Source organism: Lepisma saccharinum, chromosome 12, assembly GCF_977018435.1.
Source record: "Lepisma saccharinum chromosome 12, izLepSacc3.1, whole genome shotgun sequence".
Lineage (NCBI taxonomy): Eukaryota > Metazoa > Arthropoda > Insecta > Zygentoma > Lepismatidae > Lepisma > Lepisma saccharinum.
In genome coordinates, this window is record NC_139240.1 from 20123050 (window position 1) to 20144014 (window position 20965).

The 20965-nt window shown below is 38.8% G+C and overlaps 1 protein-coding gene across 1 annotated transcript in view; it reads right to left on the minus strand.

The window, feature by feature from the left end:
* Nucleotides 1-20965, minus strand: part of LOC145996593 (tRNA pseudouridine(38/39) synthase-like) — a 123908-nt gene that overhangs the window by 15920 nt on the left and 87023 nt on the right. The gene's annotated exons all lie outside the window — the stretch shown is intronic.

The window sequence follows — 20965 nt, forward strand, 5'->3', positions numbered from 1 at the left end:
AATCTGATGATGCTATGAATGTGTGTATGAAGTTGCAAATTACCCATAGTTATTTTAATACTTTTCTTCATACATTAGATGGTCTTGTACTCGGGGTATCAGAGATGATATCCTCTGCTTTGTGTAGTTTTGGTTATTTCTAGGACCTCACACTGCTTATATTACGATATTTTCACCCCCCAACAATGCATTGGGAGGAGGGGTTGAACTGGTTCATCGCTCCCACCGTGCACATTGGCATAATTGATTTAAAATAAAAAAAATTAAAAAATCATTATTTTTGTTGTTAATAACGGAAAAAAAGTTTAGTTACTTACATAAAAACAGAATAACCTACTAAAAAGTGCATTAGATCAAAAAAACTTCACTGTAAAATAAAAAATGAACCAGTTTATGTTTATCTTATCCACAGAATAAGCAGTCCCAAAAGTTTTCAAAATTCCAAAAATTAGATTTGATGTGCGAGATCACATAATCACAACTAAACTTTTCTTGAACAAGGTGTTTAAAAATTAGAAACAAAATAGAATGACTATGCATTTCAGTACACTAACTGTATATAAAAAAAAAGTTTTTCTGAATATTCACTCATCTGGTGGATCAATCAACAAAGTCTGCACAAGAATACTATAATAATAATAATAAATTGGGACAAAATTGTTTACTTTAATAGTTTATAATAGTTCTTAACAATAATCATAGCCGTGATAATAATTACTATTGTTGTTATTTCTACTACAGAAGTTTTTATCAATTACCTGACCCCCCCTCCCCCCACAAATACAGTGGAACCTCGATTTTATGTTCCCCCTTTTAAAATTTTCTTGCCTTATACATTCAATCTTCATGGTTCCAATAGAGCAAAATGCTATAGAGAGAAACGTATTTGTGCATTGTAGTCTGTTACTTGGCACATGCCCCTGACAACAGCTTTTGCCACACAAAATCATCTGTAAGTGCAGAGCTCTATAGAGCATCTCAACCTTAAAAGTCAGTATGGAAGTAAATGGAGTACTTCCCTCTCTCTCCAATACATGAGTTTTGCCAATAGCTCTGTCCTTCTCTACCACCGCTCAATACTTCAAAAGCCATAAATATCAAACCGCTTGAACAACTTGGCCAGATTTTTTTTTTTTCTATGGGATCTATGGTGTTTGTAAATATGATATTCTTCGCCTGAGTGAATTAATTTGCTTACGAGGAGAGTTCTACACACACACACACACACACACACACACACACACACACACACACACACACACACACACACACACACACACACACACACACACACACACACACACACACACACACACACACACACACACACACACACACACACACACACACACACACACACACACACACACACACACACACACACACACACACACACACACACACACACACACACACACACACACACACACACACACACACACCCCCGTTTGTGAGATGTAGATCCGAGGAAAATCAACTTTTCACAGGCGTTCCGAGGTACCTCTCCGATTGCAATCTGACATGTCTTAAATGATAGTTTTTGATGTGGTTTACTAGAAAAAATCTGACTTTGGCGTGTCAGGCTTATTTTAAACCCCAAAAATAGAAATTTAGAACCGAGGTATTTTACAAACCTAAAATCTGCATTCAGAGGAAAAATTTGAATTGTGTATAGAATGTGTATGGGGTTTGTTACACCTACTTTAAGAGGTAATTCTTGTGTGTATGGAATTTCGAGGTAAAATTTGAATTTTCAAATTGTTTATGGAACTTCGAGGAAAATTTCAAATTATTGTCGTTGTGTATGCACATCGAGGTATTCACCTGTGTATCGACTTCTGAGGAATTTCCATTTGTACATATGGCAATACAAGAAACTGTGTATTAATGGCTCCAGAGGAGAGGAAGGGCGTTGAACCCCCCCCCTTCCCCACCCGTTTGAAGACTTCTTTATGATAAGGTATTCATGTTTTCAGGATTCCAACACAGAAACCTAAAAACTCGGGAGAATCTGGAATTTCAAGCAATTTGAATAAATTACAAATCTCGTGCAAATATCCTGGAAAATCTTCTAATTGATAAATGTAATACCATTTGAGCGCATCAGAGGCACTAGAATATGATTCTTCCTACGACTAATAAGTAATATTCATTACAATTAATAAGCATTAATAATTTCAACTGCAATAACTTACTTTACACAAGCTACTTTGAGGACATAGACTTTAGTTTCTCATTACACATTATTTAACATCGTGAACATTTCTAAAATTCTGTTTGTCAAAAACTGAAATCATATAGAGTTTTTCTATATGATTTGTTTGACATTTTATTTTTTGAACTGTAATACAGTTAGAACAGATGTTTTATTTCAATAAATTTTTCTACCTTTGTCTTTAATTAAATGCAAATATATGTCGCTTTATAATTTGTTTCTTGAGTCGTATGAGAAAGTAATAATTAGGGATGATCCGATGTAAGTTTATGCTACTATCAGTAAACCATAAAATTTACTGATTTTGATAAACAAATAAATTTACTGATATTGATAACCAATATTATAGTGATCCAATGTAAAATTGCAAACTTTCCTTGAAGAACATGAGCAGTTCATACACCTCTTAGTTATTGTGTATAACCAGGTGACCCCAATGGGTTTTGTCTTTGAAAAGGAAACAGGTATTTAGAATTTTTTCCAAAGGTACGGCACATGAAAATATTAACAAATATTTTAATTTTTCACTAAATTACTGGTCATTAATAAATGTGTATGACTGATAAAATTACCTGTAATTTTCGTGATAAACGGATATGCCTATATTGGGCCTCCCCTATGGCGCAGTGGTCCCGTTTTCGATTCCCGGTGGAGGCACATAGTGGTTCGGATTCCACTTTAAACTGTAGGTCTAGTCTCGATTAGCCTTACTGTACATAAAGTGGACTTAAAACACCAAGTCAAGCAATCAAACTGGTATACCTATATCAGCTAATACTGATAGGATACTAATTAATCTGCAACACTCTTAATGTTAGTAATGTAAGATGAGGTGAGGGTATTATGGTTGTAAGGCAAAATGTAAAGGGCTTTATAACTTGAATTTACAATATTAATGAACAATGTATCAGGCATTCTGAAAAAAAAAACGTTTCTGAAAACTAGGGGAAATATCACGGAAAATGGACTTGAAATTTATGTGGGAACCTTCATACACTCCTATAACTTCATACCGAGGTACTTTTTTTGTGTTTGACAATACGAGGAATGTTCGTCATATTTGTGTATGTTCAAGCTATTTCTAATATGGTCGTGAATGCATATTGAGGTATTCATGTGTGTAGAACTTCCGAGGAGAATTTATACACTCGCATAACTTCATACAGAGGTACTTTTTGTGTTTGACAATACGAGGAATGTTTGTCATATCTGTGTATGTTCAAGCTATTACTAATATGGGCGTGAATGCATATTGAGGTATTCATGTGTGTAGAACTTCCGAGGAAAATTCATACACTCGCATAACTTCATACAGAGGTACTTTTTGTGTTTAACAATACGAGGAATGTTTGTCATATCTGTGTATGTTCAAGCTATTACTAATATGGGAGTGAATGCATATTGAGGTATTCATGTGTGTAGAACTTCCGAGGAAAATTCATACACTCGCATAACTTCATACAGAGGTACTTTTTGTGTTTAACAATACGAGGAATGTTTGTCATATCTGTGTATGTTTAAGGAATTACTACTATGGGCGTGAATCCATGGTGAGGTATTCACGTGGTGTATCAACTTCCGAGGAAAATTCATACACTCGCATAACTTCATACCTAGGAACTCTTTGTGTTTGACAATACGAGGAATGCTTGTCATATCTGTGTATGTTCAAGCTATTACTAATATGGGCGTGAATGCATATTAAGGTATTAATGTGTGTAGACTTCTGAGGAAAATTTATACACTCGTATAACTTCATATCGAGGTACTATTTGTGTTTGACAATACGAGGAATATTTATTAGTTTAAGCGATTACTAATGTGTGCGTGAATTCATGGTGAAGGTGAACTAGTTTGATGGGAATGCTACAACAAAACTGAAATTGTCTCATTATGTGGTGAAAAGACTTAACTACTGATGTGGGATACTATAACAATTGGAGAAAATATGTTTGGTTCGGTATATTTTGCTTCACATTTCTGTCACTTTTGGCAAATTAGAAAGATGAAGATGAATAACAATATGATGAAATTGATGACCAGATGTTCATAAAGGATATCCATGCCGTGATTCCAATCCGGAATCCCTGGCGTAGTAGCACGCTGATTATTTGATCATGTAGAATCTATAGGTCTAAGAAGCAAAGACAAACTTCCAAATTTCATTACCCCCAGGTGAACTGGGGATTACATTGTATACATGGGAAGAAGTGCATAATTTTCTGCACAAATACAAGTTGTCGTTTTTCTAGGTTTCCCGCAAATATATATGTAGTCACTGGCGTACACAAGGTTTTTTTCGGTAGGGGCTGGAATTTTGCAGGTATATACCACATAGCTGATTTCTAGGGGGCGCGGCATTCGCAATATATTTTGTATTTTTAGAAGTTTCCATTCTCAAAACTGGCAATCGGGACGCATTTTAATGGATGTGTGCATTTACCACATTGTTTTTACAGAGTTCTCTACTACTTTCATTTAAAAATGTTGATTTTCTAAAACTTTTGGAAGGATCTGTAGCCCCATCAGCCTCCCTTTGTGTACGCCAGTGTATGCAGTATCTCATTTAGTATAAACATCCTGCGAACTGTTTTATTAAGTGTGATACACATAGTTTATTGGAATGTACACGGATACTATTAATAATATTTTGTAAATTCTGCAGCACAATTAAAGCAAATATGCACATTTATCTATTCTTTCTTCTGACCGTCCGTCCTTACTGAAACAATATTTAACCAACAACAGCGCTTTTTCAACATTTGGCAGCCCGATATTGGTTCTTCTACCTGTGAAGAAGATGGTGAGGCACACGCCTCCTGTTTCTCCGAAGGCAACGTCACTCTGATGGACAGACCAAGTTTTCCTTCTGATCAACCTTTGATGTTAGCCCTACGCAGAAGTTGGGGAGTGCCAGAAGTATGTATCAGAACAATCAATCTTCTTGAGAGCGGCTTTATTTTACACCAACCGTTTGTAAATCTCCACGAAAACCTTACCCCACACATCTGACGCGAGATTTGCCATTTGAGTTTGTGGTTTGTGTCTTCTCCCAAGTTCATATTGAAACTGCATGTACGCTTCTTGGGCATGCTTATGCACTCTCTACAAATAACGGAACACACGCAAAACAATACAACTTTTTTTTTAGCATGAAATGTCTCAACTTTATACTTGGTTTTCAAGCTAACCCCTAGACTTTTCTAAAAGGGTACAAATAGTGTTCTAAAATAATATCAAAGGGACGACCGGGACACGCCTCTCAAACGGGACTGTCTCGGTCAAAACGGGACGTACGGTCACACTATATAAATGACAACATAACTAAGGACCTAATGAGTGAACTGTTAGAAGGCACTCCAATATCAACATTTCCAGTTCTAGTATTTGCCTCGACTGTATGTAATCACTGGCTTAGGCCGAGGGGGGATGTTTGAAGAGGCTACAGTCCACTCCGAAATTTTAAGAAAATCAACATTTTCAAATAAAGGCAGTGAAGAACTGGAGAATGGGACCAGAGTGAGTGTTAAATGTGCTGACGTGTCCATAATTTAAATAAACCAATCAAGTAAGTTCCGGCCTGCATGAGTCTACCTTTGTAAGTGTAACTCATAATTCATCTTCGTCGTCGCCAATAGTGGCTGAAAAGCGATTTAAATATTAAAGAATGCAAACATAAATTCTAGCTCTACGCTGTTGCAATTCTGACCACCTCTCTTACATAAATCAATTTTGTATTCTTTTTCTCCATGTCGATGCTTCTCAACACCGATATCTGATTAGTAAAGGTAGAATGAGAATGAGACAACGAGAGGCCGTCTTTCCAGATGTTCCCAGCTTTGGCTGCAAATCATCGCTTCTCCCATCTGGCTAGAACTCGAGAAAGACCAAACTGTTAAAATTCAAATTTGGAGGCAGTACGGGAGATACAACTTTCATTATTGTAATGGTTGTTTCTACATATTTTATTTTTTGAGGACAGATTCGAGGGTGGTCAGGCACCATTGGCGCCCCCCCCCCCCCCCCGTGCGCAAGACTATGCCCTCACATATCAATTTTCACTTGCTTCATGTGTAGAAGAAAGTATTGACGGTAACCAAAATTAGCAATGTTGTTTGAAAGTTTGTTAATATCGGGTGTGTTGTAGAAGAAAAGAAAGCATTATTTACACTGTTACTCTTCCTTGTACTCGTATTGTGTTTCGTTTGTTAACTGGGACCTCCCCGTTGGTGTAGTGGTAACGTCGTTGCCTTCTAATCAAGGGGTCGCGGGTTCGATAGCCGATGAAGGCAAAGGAATATAGTGTTTCGGGTTTAAACTGTAGGTCTAGTCCCGATTAGCCATACTGTGCATAAAGTGTACTTAAAAGACAAATTCAATCAATGAATCGTTTGTTTACTGAACGGTGCTATTCGAATATGAGCAAAGCGCTTTCGTTACTTACGAAAAATGCTTCTACTTTAACAGAATTATAATCGAAACGTTTTATATCTTTCAGCTATGATTGCTTGGAAAAGTTAAAGGACGTTAGGATTGTAAAATATCGTGGGCTCATTATCTTAGCACCAAAAATTCTGGGTAAAACAGTAAACATGCCATTTTGGTGGCAGAAGTACTCACTGCATCTACGCACAGTATCGGCAGTTTTTAAAAAAACAATGGCATCTATTTGCGTTGGTAATACATCAAAAGGTGAAGAAAAGCAAATGCTGTTATTCACTTTGTTGATGTCTGGTTAAGTGTTTTCCTATCTCGTTGTTGTTAACTTTATCGAAAGAGAATTTTTTTTACTCTGCAAAAGATAAATCGTAATTTTGTTACGCCTTGCATGTATCCTGCAGCTAAATATTGACAACAGTAAAAACGCAACAAAACCAGTGTAACAAAGGGCTTTGGCCACGTGTGTAGAAATGAACGTTCCTTTCAACAAAACTCGCACGACTCGACCGCTATCTTTACTGGCGCCTAAGCGTCTGGACTCTGGAGTTGTTTCGCCCAGACATGTGTACTGGATCTACGAGTTCTTTGAGAGCTCGAGTTTCGGGTTCACTTCCAAGTGAACAAGAGTAATGTATACACCCAAGCATCAGTGGCGTTGGGAACGCAAGTTCGCTGCACAATTGACGTGAACTGCAAAGAAAGATGGGGAAATAGTCTGACTGTTGTCCACTATCGCAAGTCACGTAGTGGTAACGGTATCACATGTAACGATGCGGCGGTCCGGCGTTCGAGCCTCAGTGGTTCAGTTTCCACTGGATGATATTCATTGCGCGAAATCACACCCACCGTCATGGCCACGATTTCGGCAAACGTTTCGGGGTGTTTTTTTAACACACTTGATAGGCATTGCTCCTACAGTATTTGTGGCAGTGACTGAAGGTACGCATATAACGATTACATTCTAAATGCAGTTCTTCTTCATTTTGTTTTAGTCTCGTAAAAATTACCAGACTATCTATCAGACTATCTAAAAAGATGTGCTTCGATCACGGCCAATTTGAAGATGATGTGATCAGCACTACGTTCCTGCCGCCTTTACACCCCAGAGTTTTACTTCTAGTTACCCAACATTTATTTGAGGCTGGATGAGCTCCAGTCGCTTTACGCGGGGACAACGGCGGAAACATTTCGACCTTAGATCATCCAAGGGACTCCCGTGTGGCAGCCAGGCGCCCTACTGACTAGATTACATTATATTGTGTATAACCATTATTTATTTGGAATCAGCCCCTCCCCCCGCGCCCTTAATTAAAATGATATATTGTTAGCACTAGCTTGCCCGGGGGGGGGGGGGGATTCCAGGCCAACCACGTCTTGTTTGTCAAATTCTCAAATGTGGATATTTGTATTTAAAAAATGAAAATAAATTAAAATACGTTGCAATGGTCCCTACCAATATTTCTGAATTACCTTTGCTCATACAATGATGAAGGTAACTTACATAGGAGGAAAATTCACGCTGTGGGCCTATCAGTATGTTCCGCCATGAAACTTGTGCCTGTAACAGTGTATAATTGGTTAGTAATTATGGTAATTAATGTAGTTATTATAATTACTTGAGAGCAGCACATACGAAAACAAGAAATAGCATTGATTCATCATTAACATGTAATTTTGAGGTCTAGTGAATGATAAAATGTGTGTGACACTCGTGCAATAATTGGTTCACACGATGGTCATTTTGCAATTATTATATATTTGTTATATAAGTGCAACTATATGAACAACAAAAGAAGAAATGATTCATTAAAAAATTGTTCCATGAATTAATTTTAATGTTAAAAAGGAAAAAAAATGTCTGGGCCTCTGGGACCCCCTCATGTATGTTAATTTCTTGTACACCAGGGGAAGCTAGGGATAAGAAAAAACAAACTTCTTCCAGTCTTAACTGCAGTTCTTTTGTAAAACAATGGTTTTATGCTTGCAATCATGTATTATATATTATTGCTGCAAGGGTTCTTCGCTTTGGTCAGATTCCCATTCATTCAACAATTTGGCTGCCACCTTTCCTCTTCTGTATTTTACTCCTGAGCTAGAATACAATTCAAATGTAGTCGAAAAAAGGTATAGGTAATGTAATTTGTACCTCTTTCATCTTCGATTCCCACAGATCATAAAATTGTAAAGTCACGACTTCAATAACACAAATCATTTTTGTCGGAATAACAGTTTTAAGTCAGGTATAAAACTGGCTACAAATTGGCCGTGCTTCAACTCTAGATATTAGAGAACCAAGTTAAATCATTTGAGCAGGTAAAAATACAAAATACGTATGTTGATAGAATATACGTATTGTAGAACAAAGTGAAAACTATAAAAACCAGTGAAATTGAAATAAATAATCTACATTTCTCAAGTAAGCATAATGGAAAGGAAAAGTAACGCACAATTCTTGCAGTAATGATAAAATATTACTAATTGCGAGAGCTTAACCGTGAAACGATTGCCCCGCCTCGATGTGGAGACACACGGGAATGAGTCATACAATTCGACAAAGACTGCTAGGCCTCTATTTTGACGTGAACCAAGCTTCGTAAGTTATTTTTAACAAACATTGTTTCAATGTGCGCGAGCTATACCTCCGCAGTTTTATTTATTGGGAATGACCTACTACTGTAAAAGCGCGGATTTTCATGAAAGGCTAGCATGTGAGTCAATGTGTGAAAAACCCCGTCTCCTCGGATTATAAGCGTGGAGTTAGAGTAGACCCGAGAGCCCCCTGGTATCAGCAGATTTTTTGGCGCATGGAGTGGGGGAGGGTTGCACGTAATTTTTCGTTTATACTGTAGGAAAGTTCAAGTCCGTGCTTCTCAAGTAAGACATGAATGCCGAAATATTGAGGACAGCGACAGAGTGCTCAAAACAACTTTTCCCACCCTCTTTTTAATTGTTACTAGCGTTTTGGATAAGATTGATTGATTGATTTTTTGTTTCAAGTCCACTTTATTCACAGTCAGGTTAATCGGGACTGGACCTACAGTTTAAATTGGGATCCGAACCACCAGTGCCTCCACCAGGTATCGAACCCGGGACCCCTTGATTATACAGAAACACAATGACCGGAAGTATGGGAATAAATAATATTCACCCATGAAACCGCAAAATCAAGTTAAGGTCTTGCAACTGATGTGGTGAATGCTCCGTGCAGACTTGAAGACGCCAATGCAACAGTCTCTTTTCATTTTCACATTTATATCGTTTACGTCTCGGGAATCACTCCCGCAAGCACAAGGTATTTCAGTTCGGCTCTGTGGCTGAATTGTTAGCGTAGCGTGTCACAAAACACGGTGTCCTAGGTTCGCATCCCGTTAAAAAAACCTGGACATGAAGTTGTGTTTGTTCCAACAGTCTGTTTCATCATTCATCCTAGCGACATTCATCCTATTATATGCGACATTTGCATGAAGACACAACATTTGCTGCTGTTATCTACTTATTGATTTGATTAGTTTACATCTCGCTTCTGTCTATTTTGGTCACTCGCGAAGATTAGGGTGAAATTGAAGCCAGGCAATGACGAACACGCATGGGCGGTTAGCAACACACAGACTGAGTGTGAGTCTAGACGCCAAAGCCACGTTCGTCTGCAAAATGCATACTCTGTACTAATAGCACTTGTATAGTTTAAAATATCGATATATCTGATTTAAAAAAATTCATTAAACTTCGTTGTTCTTTAAAACTGCCACTTTCAATATGTATTTCGCCACACTGGACGCGAACCAAGAAACAAGGATGTTGATTTCAGCCTTCAATATCTCTCCACTTGACTTTTAATTGTTGGCATTCAAAATGTTTACATTCGTTTATATTCGAGCAATAAAATTGTACATATTGTTTGTATCACGTGACCTTTGAAAATATGGTCATGATGTAAGAACTTATTTAAGCGCTAGATACTCCTTCGTTCATGAAATAAGCAAGTAAAAGGATTTGACATGTTCTATTTTGCTATTATAACAACGTTAAGAAATTTTAATAGTCCGTGGTCTTTTTCGCTTCTGCTCCTTCAGCTTCTTATTTTTGTGAGGGCCCTAGGTATCCTAGTGCCAACCCCCCGCCCCCCTTCCTTGAGTCCATCGTGTCATACCTAAAAGAGACGTTGACATTTTGGCGCTTGAAGGAAAGTCATCCATTACACCCCGCTCCTGTTTGTGGGCAATATTCCCACCCTCTCAGTGGCGTGCCTAAAAATGTAGTAAAGGGATGTGACCATAAGGAGGTTACGAGTTATTTCTTACCACTCCTGGATCATGCAATTTTTTCCTAAATTTGACGTTTTCTTAAAAGAAAAATTGCTCTAAAACCCCTTGTACGAGTAGATAGGCAGCTGTTACATAACTTTGCAGCAGGCATATCATAACACACGTGAATCACCCAGTGACAGAATTCGGCTCTGTTTAACGTGAAACATAATACAAGCTGTCGTAGTGGTTAGGATAACAGACTGATTCTTCAATATTTTCCCGCTCATCTTATCAATTAATCATCTATATAACAGTCACGATGAATACATTCCGTGGCAAAACGGCCCTTGAATAACAAACACCTGTTGATTGGTTGACACGTGGTCAGAACATCGAATCGCATTGCCGCTGTTATCACGTTTTCTCGATTGGATCCCACTGATTCACGTAGCTTCCCAACTGGCTTCAAGAGCCAGAAATGTTCGAGCTCCCACCAGTAAATAAATCTGTTATCACGCTAACTTGAGTTTTAAGTTTACTTTATGCAAAGATGGGCTAATCAGGACTGGATCTACAGTTTAAAGTTGTATCTCCCCCGGGTATCGAACCCGGATCTCCTTGATTACAGGCCGAAGAAATTACCACAACTACATAGGACAGGCCTATATGTTAGGCACTAACCGTTCGACTGCTTCAAAGCACTTTGAAAATCGTGAGTTTAGTACGGAAATAATATTGATAAAACAAACACAGTTACAGTAATCCTTGCAGTAATGAATTACCAGTACATCTTTTGAACAAACCAAAGAAAAGTTTCGCAAAGATACTCCGTAACACCGTCTTTCAGCCCTGAAAGATGGGTCAAACGTTCCTTTTGTAGCATTTTGACTATCTATTCCGTCCGCAGTCAACCACCGGACACAGGTCTTCTTGTACTGCATGTACAGTCTTAGAAAAAAATACCTGGGCCACGGGACGTAGAATTTCGTAACGTCTTAAGCCTGTTGTTTATGCAACCCAAATAACAAAACATTCGCTTAAGTTTGCCTGGTGATTCTGAGTTCTCGGGAAGGATTGAGCTTTGATAGCATGAGTCACATGACTCGTGCCCCAGCCACAACAAACAGCTGGGTGCTACGATGCCTCCAGAAGAAAATTTCAGGAACTGGTTTCTTGACGAAGCTACTCGTAAGGAAATACTATTCTTTCAAGTGATATTAGAGTCATTGTCAAGAAGGTTCGCTGAAATGATGGTTCTCATCACAGACCACATGCCACACGTTAATTGTTTAAGTCCAGTTCATGCACTGGACCTACAGATTAAAATGGGATCCGAACCAAATCCTCTCTATTTGGTATTGAATTCGGAAGGCTTTCATTACATGGCGAAGACGTTACCACTACGACATCAGAGAGGCAATGGAACCCCTTGAGAAATAGATAAGCGAAAATTGCTACGTGACAAACCATATTTGCCCGTAAATTTTAAAAATAAGACAATATTTTGTACTGACAGTTTCGAACCGTGGGAGAGGCATATATTTTTTTGTACCATCGTCCATTTCACGAGTTTATAATTCTTCCTCACCGACACGAGTAACGCGAGTGGTAGAAGAAAAGCGAAGTAAAATAACTGAAATAGAAATAAAAGGAAAAAGCGAAATAAATTTTATTCATAATATTCTGCAGTCACTTGAGTTGTATTCACGGGATGCTATCTTTAAAGAAAGCCGTGGTCTCTTCCTTGTCTTTTTCGCTTCCTTTGTGCTCTTGCTTCCCCCGTCACGATTGGTCTAAAACTAATTAATGCGACGTTAATTAAACAATCCAAACAACGAAACAATGCACAATCAACTGCACAAAACAACATTCCAAATGTTTTCGAATCGGAAAACAATTGAGATGCTGTAAAATGACTTAAGATGCAGTAATAAAGTGGGAATTCGGTACCGTATAGAATTAAATCGGTAGAGATGTTCGATTTGATTGGATGTTTGTTATTTAGATTTGCTATTATTTCACTTTTGGCAAATAGCGACGATGAAGATGAGTGATGCTGTGATGAAATTGATGAAGGGACACTTACCAAGGACACCCACTCCCAAGTCGAGATTCTAACCAGGGACCCATGGCATCGTAGCGCGCTGTGCTAACCACTCCTCCATGGAGTGGACATTATAGCATATTTTGTGTGCTCAATTGGGATCAATCAATGGAATGAATAGGCATATTATATGATTAATAAATTCATATCATAATACCACGTCATATTATTCGGCACGAAGTAACATCAGAGACATTCAATCTTGCATTTTTGCCTTTCAATTAATTCTTTGAATTCAGGTTAATCACAACAATACGATAAATTATGAAGCAAATGATAGTTATTACGAATTACCTGACAGAAACAACATTAAGCAGGCTCGGTGGTCAAGCTCATTAAGTGATTGACATTCGATATCGTCGCCAAAGTTCCCGGGTTTGAGTACCGCCCTTGTCGGGGGTGTTTGACTATTTCGTCATCAATTTCATGTAATGGTCACTCGTCCTTATCGTCGCGATCATCAAACAGGGAATAAAAATTATAAAAATAAATACGATGGAAGAGTACTTACTTCATCTCTCACGAAATCTCCTACAAAACCGGAATATATAAAATACATGTATATTCATTCACATACATTTTCGATTTCTATATTTAACTAATCAAGACCGAGAACGGGAGAGCAATTTTCAATTCGACAAACCGAGAGACGGAGAAACTGTCAAGTCTCGTTTCTTCTTGGCACCTCCGTAATCGAGTTGTTCTGTTTGTCATTGGCTTTGTATTGGCAATTATTGTCATTATTCTTTCCCTGCAGGTAAACCATAACGATGAATTATGATGAAATGAAGCAGATAAAAGGGCAAGAACAAGAAAGTCATGCCTGTTCGGGACTCCAACCCAGAACCTTACGTAACGAGATTTGAAATTCTGGAGAAGGCGTCCGTGTTTCGCTTGGTTTTCTCTTTCCTCTACTTCCCTTATATTATCATACATGTATAATAAAAATGGATCTGATACGATATGTTGCGATTCATAATTGTGCTGGTTAGATGCTACAGATGTGAACTCCAACCTGCAATATATTATTCCCTTTTGTTTCGTATCTGGTTGAACATGAAATTTTCTTACACTGTGACAATTTCTTTCTTAGTTTTGGTTTGGTGCACAGATATGCTAATCTGGACTCGACCTTCAGTTTAAAGTGGGATACTAACCACTATGTGCATCCACCGTGTATCAAACCCGGGATCCACTGATTACAAGGCGACGACGTTATCACTACGCCATCGAGGAGGCCCCATGACAAAATGTTATTCACTCGATCTCTACCATAATTTATTTCAGCATTTACATTTTCGTTTTATTTCTTTTTCCTTTTGTTAACTACTCTTATACAACTCTTTTTGCGTCTTCGAATTTCTTCTTGTTTCAGGAAAAAATAATACATGCAGGCTGTATAAAAATCCCCCGTTCAAATAGATAAAACGTTCACTCTCGAGAACTAATTTACATGTTTATCACTAACGTAACCATTAGGAAACTATTGAAATGTTAACTGATATAACTGCAGATGAAACAATACTTACAGCCACTAACGAAATATCTATTATTGTGTAGCCTCACAGACAACAAGTATCTGGTGAGTCATTCACTCTTGCTGACTACGGGCGAAGGTCACTGAACTAAAGGGTGGTGGCAAGCAAGCAGGCTTCTGCTCTACCAAAGACGAGGTCACGTGTTCCAGTTATCAATGGCGTACGAAATAAGGAGGAACACAGCTATCTGACGTATGATTTGGTCCCGTCATTGCACGTAGAACACCTTATCGTCGTGGCCTTGAAGTTCCCTCAGGGCACTCCTATGTAAAGGCTTCTCAGCTAGAAGGATATCTTCCCCATTGAGTGGAGGAAAAGTGGGTGCGTATAGAGGTCCTTCAACTTTCGTATTCTTTTTCATTTCAGAACCCGTGCTGTATCGTCGACTTAATCCAATCTATCCGATGTAGGTTTTAGGTTCTGTTTCTGTTCAGTTATTTCACGTTGTCTTCCTGCTTATGTTATTCGCGACGAAGCTTCTGGATTCGATAATCTGGACAATAACGGGATTGTGTTGGTTGCTTGATTTGGTGTCTTAAGTCCACTTTATGTCCTGTTAGGCTAATCGTGAATGGACCTACAGTTTAAAGGCGGATCCGAACCACTATGTTCCTCCACCGAGTATCGAACCCGAGATCCCTTAATTACAAGGTGCCCACGATCCCACTCCGCCATCGGGGATTGTGTTCGCAACGAATGAATCAAATTTGAGTGATATGATATGCAACCATTGGAAGACTATTGAAAGAAAAGCAATGGGAACCTGCCAGTTTTTCTACTGCAGACAGGAAACCATAAACATGGAAGAGAAGCTTATATTCTATGAAACCTGACGCTATGTGCTCGAATACTGGCTAAATATAATCCATAGAGGCATAGCAACGTTAAACAACCTCTTATATGATACATATAGGTTTAAAAAGGTCGAAATACAAAGATTGTGTGCGCCTCACTGATGGCGTAGTGGTAAGGCCTTGTAATCAAGGGGTCTCGGGTACGATACCAGGTGATCGCACATAGTGGTTCGGATCCCACTTTAAACTGTATGCATTTCAGATTAGTCTATCTGTGCCGGTGACTCAGTCGGTAACGCGTCTGACTACCATGCTATAGGCCCCGGTTTCGATCCCCGGCCGGTTCAAGCCCGGGAACTTTTCTAACGTTGGAAGCGACCCCGGCGGCCACCCAGCGTCGAATGACATGGGTACCTGGGGGAAACCCTGGGGGTAAAGGCGGTCAGGGGCGTGATGCTGATCACATCACCCACACTCACGAACGAATCAAGAAAGTGTGGGGCGGCGTGATGCTGATCACATCACCCCCACTCACGAACGAATCAAGAAAGTGTGGGGCGTTACCCCCACACCCCCTATACGATTTCATGGCGTAGCGCTAAGCACAGGTGAGAACTTTACCTTTTTTTTTTTTTTTGCATAAAGTGGACTTAATATTCTTAATTTCAGTTTCAAGATGAAATCGGCTACGAAATAAAAGGAGTGGGTTCATATTTCTGTTACGAAATTCCACTTTTGTAGTAGACCTGTGCCACACTAAGATGTGACATAATAAACAAATCTGAGACACTTTCAAAGTATTAAATTGCTATCTACGTATTTGGGAACAATCTTTCAATATAATACTTTTTTTGGACGCGTCAAATCATAGTATTTAATTCCTGTTTTAGCAGCTTTAAGAAACCTGATTTTGGGCGGGGGGGTCACAAATGCCCTTTCTGCTCCCGTCAAGTTACGCCTATGACAAACAGGAATTCAAAGTAAAAGACTGTCCCGACTAAATAGGGAGACACGTCTGATAGATTTACAATTGGGAAAATCATAATTAAGCGTGTAGTTGAAAACAACCTATTTTCATATATTGCATGAAGCTCTACTTTTTCTGCAATGTGGATCAAGAACTGGGGACGTGGAGAAGCACAACACTCCACGTAACCAATAGTCACGTGACCCTCTTTGCTTTCCTGTCATGTTGACCTTCGCGTGGAACACATTTCTCGGTGTTAAGACAGGCAAAATCACCCGATCATCGAAGGGTGCAATATGTGTTGCCTACCCTCCTGCATTACTTGCTCCTATTAAAGCCTTATGGGGAAGAACTTTTTTCCATGACTGTACAATGTAGTTTGGCGAAAGGAAAAAAAAAGCACGCACTTCTTATCGCTCTCTTGCAGGAAGGGAGAGGGACAGAGCAGAATCGTTTTTCATCCTCTTAGCTTCTTAGTTCTTACACAAGGCATATTTTCCTGCATTTACTTGGGTCCCCCCGATAGCGCAGTGGTAGCGTTGTCGCCTTGTAATGAAGAGGTCCCAGGTTCTAAACCCGGTGGAGACACACAGTGGTTTGGATCCCACTTTAAACTGTAGGTCCAGTCTCGATTAGCAGAAAGTGCTATTAAAACACCAAATCAATCAGTCCTGCATTTACTTGAAAGGTGAAAACATATCAGCATCAAAGGACGGAATTAGCCGAAGTATGATTGAAAGTCGAACTCCACCTAAGAAAAATAGAGAGAATGAATTTGATGTTTAAGATTCACCAAGATGAGAAAAATCCACTGGCCCTGTTATTTAATTTTCAATAGTAAGGGAGCGGTCGGAGAGTGGTGACGCAATGAGCTCTTTACCATGTAATCCTGCCCCTGCGTTGCCAAAATGTTCAGCATTCTTCAACAGATGGTCGTCACCTTCATTCAGTGCTAAGCATTATCATTATGAACGTCACACATCGAAAGTCGAGATTTAATATTTATCGTTGTTGAAGCTTTTGATAACGAAGGAGTGAAGGAAACTGGCAACACGGCGGTACTCGGGTAAATGCGGAAGAGAGAGGAGAAAATAAATTAATGTCATTGACGGATCTACATATTTTGGGCAAACATCGCTTAAGGTCCCTTCAATGTAAAATACACAAGTATGTGAAAGGAAATGTCAAAACCTTTGCTGCTATTCCGTTTCTTCAATGTATGTATATATTGTTCGTGCGTGCGGGCCCCTGGAAAAATTTTATTTTGTTATTTAGCGTCGCTTTTTTACAAAGTGTGTCTAATCGCGACGATGAGGATGAGTGATGATAGGATGAAATTACGGAATGGATGCAGCAACACTCACAAAGAACAGCCATGCCCAGGCAGAGATGCGAACCCGTTACCACTGGCGTCGTAAACTCTGTGCTAACCACTTCGTACGGAGGTCGGTATATCTCTGGATTTTTTACGGATAGTTTTAAGTCCATTTTTATGCACAGGTAGGCTAAATGGGACTGGACATAAAGTTTTAAAATCAGATCCGAACCACTATGTGCTCCACCGGGTATCGAACAAGGTATACCTCTGAAGAGGAAGGTAGAATTGGAAAGGTAGAGTTTTGCAAAATCATGGACAGATGAAACTTTTGATGAGTCACTTATGAGAGATGTCTAAAGATAAAACTCAGCTGGGAATGATGGACCAATAACTGTTTCATAATGTTTCTACATTTGCTAGTTATTACTTTTAATTTGTCAAGCTTTGGGCTGGGTATGCAGTAGTGTTTAGGTAAGCAAATCAGGTTTGATGGTTCCCAATGTAAATAGTAATTTCGTTCTATCCACGGGATTTTCGTCCCTTGCTCCGCCTGTCTGTTGCAATTATTACTCATTCATTGGACAAACCATTCGTAATATTAATACTATGCAGGTTCTCTCCAAGAACCAAGTACGAAGGTTAACTTTTGCATTCCGAACTCAGTCTCCCTTTGTCTCGGGGGATTAACAATTTCAAATAAGGTATTCTTACTTTTCTTTGATTGTCGTTGTAAATACAAGATTTAGAAAAATAATAAAATAATAATATTACATTTAGAAAAACTGGGAATGAAACGTTCGATCACAGGTGAGTTTCCTAAGTAAACTGTCACAGAAAAACCAACGCTGTTAATCATTTCGTTAATTCATAGTTCATAACTTTGCTATCCCGTTGTTGTTAGTTATTGCGAAAGAGAAAAGTATTTCACTCCGCAAAAGGGCAATCATAATTAATCTCTAATAATAATCGTCATGTTATATGTGGCATTAGGTATAATTTTGTTACACCTTGCTTGTAGCCCGCAGCGAAAATTAGATACCAGTCAAAATAATTCTTACGCACTACTCTCGCAGCCAAACAAATGGGAGAAGGGCAACGACTGTAGATTACGGCAGCAGATAACACCCACTTGCGCAAGCAGTGGAAGCACTCTGCCGTTGAAATATCGAATTGGGACATTTGTACAGTCACTGACATTACTGGTTTGTAATTATCCAATTGAAAGTCAATGAAATCGTTTCAACCCAGAACTGTTCGTGACTGTACAGCTTGTCATGATGCAAGAAAGGACAAGTACAAAGCATGTTTTTCTGGGATTGGAAACTTGAAACGTTACCCTTGCGCGCTGCACGTAAATAAAGACGGACTGGAAGTAAAATTTAGATCTGACATTTTTGTTAATCAGGCTCACCAGAATATGACGAAGAGAAACACTCGTGTTTTAATTTTTAGTTGAAGTTTGTTGTGAAGGAGAGAGTATAAGCAACATATCTTTGGTCTTTGGAAACACTCATGTAGTCTGCAGGTCATGCTAATTTCGTGTTAAAGAAAGGAACATACTAGTATTACATTTTCGGGTTAGTGTAGTATCTTTTTTATTTGTCCCTAAGTAACTTGGAGTTCTCGATTATAATTTGTTTGGTGTGTCTGTAGAGGCTCTCCCCGATGGTGTAGTGGCAACTTCGTTGTCTTGTAATCAAGATGTCCTGTGTTCGATGGAGACACATAGTGTTATGATTCAACTTTTAACTGTGGGTCCACCGTGACTAGCCTATTTCTATACAAAGTTGATTTATAATAAAAGCTCAAGTCAATTTAAATTACCTGGTTCGTCTAACCTATTATGCACAAAACATCAACAAAACATAGGACAGCTCTATTATTCAGAAATCCTGGTAACGACGAATTGTGCATTGCCAGTGGCGGCGAGGGGGTACTTCCTCCCATTTTTTTTTTTTTTTTTGCAACTTTTATGCTAAACCTTATATACGAAGGGAAAGTAAACTGTCCTTGCCACCTTCCCCCCTAGTTTTGGCACCTTGCACCCCAGTTTTAGAACCTAATCGCAGCCACTATCCATCACCATTTTCATTCAGTCTGTATTACACAGTGTGATTATAATGAATTGAAATAATGACATTAATAAGCAGAGGCCATTGCCCGCTTCGAACTAACGTAATTTACACCTAAAAACAACATAGGATGTACAATAGAATGAAAATGTAATGAAAATAGCGTTGGGCAATTTTCCTACCATTATCTTTGCCGTTGACTGTGCCTTGGAAGTGTCAATCCCAGAATAAAATGCGTAGGACAGCCAGTTATGGATTTTAGATACCAGGTTTCGGTGTATTGAAATACAGGTCACATCGAAGATGTACAGGGTGATCACAAAGTCCCATTACCCCCTATGTAATACATAGATGTTAGTGAGCACGAAGTCCCATTACCCCCTATGTATTACATAGATGTTAATGAATTGTTGTTTCTTATTGTTGCATTTACTGCCATCACGCCAGCAATGTTGAGGAGAATGTCCCATCGTACATGGCGGAGAATCATACTCTGTTATGAAAACGATGGTGTACACACAGACACTCTGGACTAAATCATAACGAATAGTCACACTACCTCCGAGTTGTCCTCTGCCATGTTCTCACATTAATACAATGCGACCATCTACGACGATGTGGACACGCGATAGAGGGTAATGGGACTTTGTGATCACTCTACAACATATTTGTTTGATGCCAATACTTGGGGGTCTGCTATATTGATATTTCCAGCAGGCCTAATAAGTATCACGTTTCTTACAAGTTGTATTTATTTTGGTATCAGACAACATCCTGAATTTCTGCACTTCTGTAGGTCCAGTTCCGATTAGCCTATCTATGCATAAAGTGGCCTTAAAATATAAACTCAAAACTAAAAATATATGGAGGGTGAACGTGCGCTGGTTTTTTTTTTTTTACTAAATTGGGAATCAATACAAAAGGTATAACCTTTATGAAAATAATGCAAGTTTAGATAAATTAAGTATTACTTCTATTTATACTAAGTAATTTTATGGCACTTTTCTTTGTACTGGGTTAACCGTGACTATCTTATATACTTCTAAACTGTGAATCTGCCGTCATTTTAATGTTTTTACTAATATATTATTTTAAGCGTGCCCTTCTCTCACTGACATTCGCCAGAATGCACAGTCAAACAGCTAAACAATAGGAAGGGGGACAGGGGCGTGACTTTTCGTGATAGGCAAACGACGGGTTAATTTTCCATTTCGGCTAATTATAACACACATAATACTTAACGTCGTTAACTTGTAATCAAAGGGTTCGA